Raw genomic sequence first — 9,334 nt, 5'->3', positions numbered from 1 at the left:
TTTATTTTATTTTAAAACGTGGCGGCTTGCTCGGTGTTAAAGCAACGCTTTTAAAGTTGGACCGAAAACAACGTGCAACGAACAGTTGTCCAGATTACGTCGATGAAGGTTAGACATCCAGGTAATACGATATGCCAAAAAACTGTTACTCAAGCAACTAGATATGATTTTGAAAACGTCAGACGTTTCAGCTAGTATCCACTAGCTTTCGTCAGTGACTGAGAGACCAGAAGGGAAAGCAGGTTTATATACACAACCTGTTGATTGATATGCAAATAAAGTGAAGACAAATTTTTGGAAGTCGAAAAAGGAACAAAAGTCAGACAAGTCAAGACAAGATGATGCAAATTAGTCTGAAAGCTCCTGTTATACAGGACAGGAGCTTAAGTGTTGTCTGTCCTCGGGGCTGGGAGTGCCCAAAATTCAAGTGCCGGAAAGATCGACCCGTAGCCCCCCTTCCCTGTTGAGGGTGGGGTTGTACATCCTTTCATATATTGCCTCTTTAACACCCCGTTCCCACCAGCGTGTTTCGCGGTCTAAGATATCCGTGGACTCGAGTTTGAAAGGGTGTCTCCGGTTGTGTTGTAGGTGGTGGAAAATAGCTGAGGAGTAGCCGTTGGCGTTAGGTCGGCAATGTTCTTTGTACCTTACTTTAAGCGGTCGACTTGTCTCTCCGATGTAGGTGTTGTTACAATTGGGCTCCTCACATTTGAGTCTGTAAATAACATTCGCCTTGGTACCCTTGTGAGGTCGGTCCTTAGGGTGTACCAGTCTTTGTCTGAGGGTTGAGTGAGGTTTGAAGTTAGTGGCTATGTTGAAGTTTTGGAAGATCCGTCGGAGTTTCTCAGATACTCCTTGGACATACGGAATAGTGATGTTGGCCTTGTTTTTGTTGGTCAATGGTTTGCACTTCTGGGTTTTCTTAGACTGATCTGAAGGTTTGAGCGCTTTGTTGAAAGTCCAGTTTTGGTAGCCACATTTAGCCAGGGCACCTCGGAGGTGTCTATGTTCGTCCGTTTTGGCTTGGTCTGAAGTGACAATGTTGTCTGCACGATGGAAGAGAGTTTTGATCACTGCTAGTTTGTGTTCCAAAGGGTGGTGGGAATCAAAGGCCAGGTACTGATCAGTGTGGGTTGGTTTCCTGTACACTTCGAAACGAAGGTTACCATCTTAAGCTCCTGTCCTGTATAACAGGAGCTTTCAGACTAATTTGCATCATCTTGTCTTGACTTGTCTGACTTTTGTTCCTTTTTCGACTTCCAAAAATTTGTCTTCACTTTATTTGCATATCAATCAACAGGTTGTGTATATAAACCTGCTTTCCCCTCTGGTCTCTCAGTCACTGACGAAAGCTAGTGGATACTAGCTGAAACGTCTGACGTTTTCAAAATCATATCCAGTTGCTTGAGTAACAGTTTTTTGGCAGTTGTCCAGATTATATACTTAATTAAACTCGCAATTCAGCAGATGTGTTTTTGACGAATAAACCTTTCATTCAAACCTTCCATTCATTCATTTAACAACCGTTACGTATTAACGTCAGAAAAGAACAGGCACCGCCATCATCATGTCTTGAGCGTTTTAATTTCCTGAATAATTGATAAACTTAAAGCACGTTAAGGCTGCTGTTAAGCCTTGGCTGTCAGTATGAGAGAATGACCTCTCGGTCATTCACCCTCACACAAGGGTACACTCTGCGCGGTGCAGTTCATTCCATCCGGACAGGAGGCGCTGCTGCACTGTCAGATGAACTGTAATGATCTTTGAAACGCTTTACCTTCTGCCATTTTTAATCAAACAATGATTAAGAGAAAGCTTGACAAAATGCACGCCTTTCAGCCTTTGGCTGTTTGCTGCGTGCTTGACGTTTTGGCTATGACGTCACACAGCCTTGCAGGAGAAGGACGCCACGCCCTCCTCGGTGCAGTACATGCCGTCCGGACAGGAGGCGCTGCTGCATTGGTAGGGGAACTCGCGGTGGATAGGAGCTGGATCTAGATGTTAAGAAATAAACAATAAATATCAAGGAACAAGAATATTTTGCGAACATCGTCTTACTCAGGTACTGACCGTTGATACATTTAATTAAGAGAAAAACACCTTCAAAACCATTGGCTAATTCTTTAGGAAACACATAATTTTCCTATTTCCTTTTCATAAAATCCCTGCCACATTCTTGATAATAATATATGATAATGAACCTTAACTTACCGACGCACAGGAAGTAGAAGGTGTAATCCTGGCAGGTCCAGCCAAACGGACACTGGACTTGGGAGCACCAGTCCATCACTAGACAAAAGAGAAGGAAACTGCTGGGACATACATATTGTACGGTGGAGTTCTGGCTGATCAGGATGACGATATGTTCTTGCCAGAAAAAATATAAAATGAACTAGAAAGGTTACATTTGCAAAGCAAATGCATAATGTTTACCTTCGCATATGGTCTGCTCTGTTAATTCTTACTCAAACACATCCATACGTATAGTGGCAGGAGTCTAAATCCCTCCTGCTGTAAAATTGCAACATGATGTAACCTAACACTAGTTACCATGGTGACAGACGTTTGGTTCAGGTCATTGACCTTAATTGTTTGGAGAAGAAGAAGATGGAGAAACTGAGCCCAAACCATATGTTTTCCTTCGGTAAACATAAAAAGAGGAAAGTACGAACCCGCCTCGCAGTGTTCGCCACGGAACCCGGTTGGGCAGCGGCAGCTGTAGGAGTTGATGCGGTCCTGACAGGTTCCGCCATTTTGACACGGATTGGAGGCGCACTCGTCGATGTCTGTTTAAATGGTAAAATCGTAAGACTGTCACTTAGAGTCCATTACAATATGTTTAACAAAAAAAATCATGACTATCTCTACAACTGGATGGAAACAGCACTACAAGTTAGGAAGTACAGATCGGTTTTAGTCGACGAAAAAGCAGATTATTTCGGCTTACCACTTCACTAGCATTCAATAAGACCGTTTTGAAAGTTGAATGCACGACAAGCGAATAGAGCAAAGTAAAGCTAAAGCACAGTGGGTATATACGTGAAGAGCATTCGAATACTCACTGATTTCACACAGCTTCCCTTCAAAGCCATCAGGGCACTCGCAAAACGTGGTAGTCTCGTTGAAGCAGGAGGTGCAGTTTCCGCCGTTCTGACACACGTTTGGTTCACACGGTTTGAGAGCTGGATTTATGAGATTATATCTGATATGGTTATCTCACTAACAACTGTGTTCTTATTTTGAGATCCTCCCGTTTTATATTCGATGCATTTCTTTTAGTATGGACTCCTTAACGTGGTGAAAATTATGTGGTACTTATACTAAGTACTAGGTTTTTCCATGAATAATAAGGATGGCAATAAGCTCGAATGCTAAAGCATGTCGCTGTATAGTTTGAAAGTGAAAGGACCAGAATTCACTGTGTGATTTTCACTTAGAAGTTGCCTGAATCAGCATTGACTGACCAGGAAATGTTTTTTGTCAGTTGAACGCAAAAAACAACATAAAAAACAACTGCCTTACCAGACTGACAGACATAGTTGTGCTGCTCAGTGCAGGGTGTTGCCTTTGCCAGATAGCCATCGGAGCTGTCCAGGAGAACACACAGGTCACAAACAGAGTCGAGTCCAGTTGCCGACCACTGAAGGGGACCTAATGTTGGAAATATTCATTCAACGTCAGGTCATGGATATGGCATATCCACGTTAATTACTATATTCAAAAACATCGTGCTCTTGTTTTAACCATGGGGGGGGGGTAATCTCCAAACAGATCGATCATACGGTGGCAAGGCAGTATCAATTGGCCAGAGGAGTGTCCATTGGCCTTCGGTGGCTAATGGACACTCCTCTGGCCAATAGATACCGCTTTACCACCGTATGATCGATCTGTTTGGAGATTAGGTAAAAGGCAAATGAATTTTTACATCAACGTCTTCATCATACCTGAAGGAGACCCATCGCTGTAGACGAAAGCTGCCGGCGCAGTTTTGATCGCCAGCCAGGTGGAACCGCCGGTGGAAGCCGCGATCTGGTCGGACAGGAAAAGCTGCTGCGGCTGGTCTTTCACGTCCACCATGCGGCCACCATTGGTACTGCAGGCCTGGGTCGCTTCCTGGTGGGTTAGGGCGGTGGACGAGAACTGGTAGCATTCTCCGGCAAAACACCCTGGTATACAGAAAGAGGAGGGGGGGGGGGGGAGAAGGAAAAGGTAAAACCTTACAACTTTTTTTGTGTAATTGCATTTAAAAGAGGTTAAGTTGCTTTTGAAACCGAAGTAGTTTTTGTATGCTATCAAAATAATCTATGTATACTGTCATTAAAATTTGACCACCTACGTGCTCTGCAGGTAACTACATCAGTTGCAACACATGATTCTTACACTGCAGGGCTTTGCAAGAAATGAGATAGCTTTAACCCAACCACCATTGTGTAAACTCGCAATTCTATTTCGTATATGCAAAAATGTAAATGAAATTATCAAACAATACATGTAATAAACGAAACTATTACACATATAATATGCTACATATTCTGGAAACAACTATCATTTCTTAGCACATTCGAATTTAAACAATGATATGATTCGTAGGCATTATCATACTTTATTTAGGTTTATTAAACGGCTAAACATATACGCTACCATACAATTTGCAAAAAGCACCATTTCGTAGTTGAGCATATTTTAAAACAGACCTGTTTCGCAGTTCTTTCCGTTTGTATCTTTAGGACAGACACAGCTGTAGCCGTTCACGTGATCCAGGCAGGTTCCTCCCAGCCAACAAGGATTGCTCGCGCACTCGTCGATATCTGCATTGATGAAAATATTGTTAACCTACAGGGTGTGCCGTATATCAAACATGACATGTTCCAGGCATTGGTATACACTGTACATACAAAAAATTCTGATATTGTTAAATACACATCAAGACTGTAGATGTTTTAGAATATATGGCTTGGTTATATTCAATATGGCAATATACCTTACAAATTTGCTTAGCATTTAATTTGAAAAAGACAATGACTAGAGTCAATTCCGCGTCACCGAGTGGGTTGTTATTGTCATCATTTAGAAATGTTTTGAATTCTTTGTAATTGTTTGTCTAAGAAATTTCATAATTTGGAAATATTTTGAACATCTTGTCAATATTCTAGATAATTCCCTGGTTTTCTAAAACGTTTGAAATATTCCTGATGTGGATTATGACATTTCCAATAGTTTCTAAATATTTCTAACAGCACTCTACCATTTTTTACCATTATTTCGAATTATTTCTATCATTTTGTAAATAGGTCAGTGGGTTGTGAAAGAAACACATGGGTAGTTCAAATTTATTCTAAAGAAAGAGATCTTTGTACAGTCACATTCAAAATGTTTCAGAAATATATAAATGAATTCAAATATATTCAAATTTTCATTTTCAAATTTTTGAAAAATTTAGAACTTTTGTTACTGGGGTATTCTTTTCTTCTAAATAATTCAAACGTATTAGAAACATGGAGAAAAAACCCACCCGGTGACGCGGAATGGACTCTAAAACAGATATATCTTGCACAAAAACATTGCATTAGGTGGCATTCTTAGGAAAGCGAATAAAATATTGTGATCTTGACTGTACCAAATCTATTTTATCCCCTCTCATACAGGTACCTTGATCACAGTTGTTCCCTGTCCAGCCGTTCTCACAGCTACAGGTGTAACTCATATAGCCGTCAGTACAGGTTCCGTGTGCACATGGGGAGGACAAGCAGTCGTCAGAGCCTGGCATAAAGATTAGAAGTGACATTTGAAAGAAACAAACCCCTAACGGTTAAACTATTTCTGAAAGTTGTTCAGCAAGGTTTTTCAAAACGGTTGGAAGCCTTTTAGAAAAACTTAGCTTTGCTGAGTTAGATGATTTCCAGAAAATGTGCTCAATGATGTAACTGTGTAAAATGGACGGGACTGTTCTAATTTGGCTTAGGACTGCAGGTGCCCTCCTCCGACAGGTTTGACTGTGCATATATTTTATCGAAAGTTGACCAATGTCAAAACATTCATTACGTCAATAATAGCAATAGGAATTCATACAATGGTAATGTGAAAATACACTAATACAACCGCTAAGATGGATGTCAGTCTTATAAAGCGATAAGACTACTAACTTCGATCACAGTTGGTCCCTTCCCAGCCGTTCTCACACGCACACGTGTAAGTCCCGTTGTTATCATCAGTACAGGTTCCGTGTGTACATGGGGACCATCTCGCACAGGCAGGGGCTGGAGGTGGGGAAAGGTTTCCATGTGGGTCAATTTTCAGCCACTATATTTTATTTGTCCGCTAGGTCATGACCAGAGACAAATTCCAATACACATTATTGTGTGTGCTATCGGAATATTCAGCAAAGGGTTATACATAAAAGTCATATACATATACATATACATAAAAGTCATATCTAAAAACTCCCAGTCTTCTTGTCTACTTTTCACGTGTAAGAAGATAGAAACTTGCCTTGTAATAAACCAATTATGCAATAAGTTATGCAGCAATAAGTTATGCAGCACCAATGCCTATATCAATCTACCACCTACTGTACTTACAGAAGGATAAACTTTTTAAATATCTTTACATCTTGTATAATCATGGTAAACTTGTCCCGCTTATAATTCACGAGTTAAAACTCTCTTTCATCCCTACATATATTGACATCTAATGCTGTTGATGTGCTTTAGGTGCTTTATTAATCCTCCTTTAGCAAACATACAAGTACAAAATCAGGGATGCAGCCAGTCTTTCTGGAGTTAAACATGCATTATACAAATACATCAAAATTTAAAACATTATTTACATAAAACATAATGCATTTTAAAAGTACATTTTAAATTTTACATGTGCCTATCAACTATCTAGCTATGTTCCCTGTCAACTCCTGCCTAAACTTACTCTTAGTTGTTGTTTGTATCTCAGGTGTACCTCAAATTATTCCATACTATCAAGAATCCGTATATAAAAGTCTTCTTCAGAGTGTTTGTTTTGATGAACTAGACAAAGTGCTAAACAAATTTATTCTACAAATGGAAAATAGAAAAACTCACTTTCACTATTGGGCCATTGAATACAGCAAAAGTATATTATCCCTTTATGTACGTGCTGACATTCAACACTTTATAATTAAGACACCAACGTTATGGTTTACCCAGGACAATCTGTCTGTCTTCTATAACAACATCAACATTGGGTCGGTACCTGCACACAGGGCGTACATGTTGTTGTAGTTCGCTCCCTGCAGTTCCCAGGTGTGGGTCTCGTAGTCCACTCCCCAGGCGCCGTCACCACTCCAGCCAGGGCAGTACACAAATGTGTCATCAAGGGGCTGGCAGTTCCGAGAGTCAGCAGTTCCACACAGGCTTGTCGAGAGGACCCAGTTGGTACCACAGCTGACACCGGCGCCGTCATACGTGATGCAGTCTGAGGTCCAGTGGCCGGTACACCCAGGACTACCTGAGCCGTAGCACGGGTATCTCATCCCAATCGCCTCGCAAGTGGCCTTGACCTTCATATTAGACATCGAGCCAGCCGTGCGAACTTTGAAAAAGGACCATCCGTCGACAGTGGTCAGGTACTCGCGTTGACCTTAAGGACGAAAAAAAAAATTATAATTTTTATGTCCTCGACGGTTGGATGCAAGTGAACTAGACTCTTCTTGTACCCTTAAAATACCAGGTATGTCATTCACTTGGTGACTGTTTGCCAAAAATTTAAAATCAAGAGTACATTTAATGATACCCTGATGTATAGATAGACTTTCTGCTTTCATTCTTCACTTTGCTGAAGTGGACCGTGAGGAAGTCGGCCAAGTCTACCAAACGTCGGCTATGTTTTCAAAAACTTCCCCCTCCCTCATTAGGCGTGACAGGATCTAGGAGGGCAGTGATTTAAATAGCTAGGTATCAAATCAGTTACTATATTTAATTGTTGAAGGGATTCATTTGTCACGTATAGATACAGTTACTAGAGGATTTTTTCAGCAGTGACAAGTTTTTGAAGGGTGAGAGTACAAACCTCCAAATTTTCGATGACTATCAGTCCATCTCGCGCTCTCCCGAAACTTGTATCGGTCTGCTGGGCCCTACCCCGCGTTGCCTCCGTCCGTAGCAAGGGAGCTCCCCAAGACATACTTACCCGTGCTCCGGACGGAGGCAACGCGGGATAGGGCCCAGCAGACCGATACAAGGCCACTCCGTGAACAAGATGGATTGATAGTCATCGAAAATTTGGAGGTTAGTATCCTTAACCTTCAAAAACTTGTCACTGCTGAAAAAATCCTCTAGTAACTACATTGAATTGTAATTGAACAGAGGAGACAATAGATAGTCTAGACTCACCCTGTGCTGAGTCCGGCCAGACGACCACAGCCGCGATTAAGACCAGAAACTTCCACATGTTCACCATATGCTGAGTTGAGTCCAGACTCCGTGATGTGTGTGAGGCTTGTTCTGTGTGCGGTAATTTATACAGTGTCCCAAACTAGGCCATGGGAACCACACACCTGGCCGGTAACTAGTATAGGGACGGGCGATATTAATAGTTCTGCGGAGGAAATGTCTTGACCTAACGTGAACCTGTACGTGGCTGATATAATAGGCGTAGATAACGTCAATTTCAAACCCGTCACAACAGAGTCGTGTGCTTTGAATTTCTTATAAGGCCATGTTGATATGATTATAGAAATTTTCGTCCGTTTCCAAAAAAAAGGAATATTGTATATCGTACAAAGCAGCGGCAAAAAGAGCATATATATGCCTTAAATTAAAAAAAAAACAATATTGGGAAAGAATACTAATGTCGTAATATGCCACAATCAATTCCAAAGGAAAAGAAGAAAATGTGAAGAAATGAAAAGGAAGAGTCTATATATTATACGCCATACCAAACTCTGTGTGTTAACAGCCATTTGTACAACATTAATAACCACATAGGACAGCGAGCAGATTATTATTGGACTGAGCACTTTGGACTGATGCTTCTGACTATGTACAGCTTTTTTTTTTTATTCATTCACATGAAAAAAGGATACAGGACATGGTGATGCCTCACTCAAGTGGAAAGCACTTATGTTGACGGCACCACTAAATAAATACATATAATAAAGAAAAGAAACAATCGCAAATTTAAGACAGGCAAAAAACAGTAAATACAAGAAATTCAAGAGCGCAGGTCCGGTTCCCCACCCAATGATAAATGATGGCAAAGAGGACACAGTACATAAATAACAAAGGGGGAAATTGAAATATTTTAAAAACGTTCTGATGTGGTGATGAAGTTTTGGGTAAGTGATAATATATTGGAGTTAACA

General features: G+C 40.9%; 1 pseudogene; it reads right to left on the bottom strand.

The window, feature by feature from the left end:
• Nucleotides 1-1,766: 1,766 nt before the first annotated feature.
• Nucleotides 1,767-8,470, bottom strand: LOC109481614 (annotated as a pseudogene).
• Between the last annotated feature and the right edge of the window lie 864 nt (nucleotides 8,471-9,334).

This window comes from Branchiostoma belcheri, unplaced genomic scaffold (genome assembly GCF_001625305.1).
Source record: "Branchiostoma belcheri isolate BF01 breed outbred unplaced genomic scaffold, Haploidv18h27 scaffold57, whole genome shotgun sequence".
Taxonomy (NCBI): Eukaryota; Metazoa; Chordata; class Leptocardii; order Amphioxiformes; family Branchiostomatidae; genus Branchiostoma; species Branchiostoma belcheri.
This window is presented reverse-complemented; position numbering and strand designations above follow the sequence as displayed.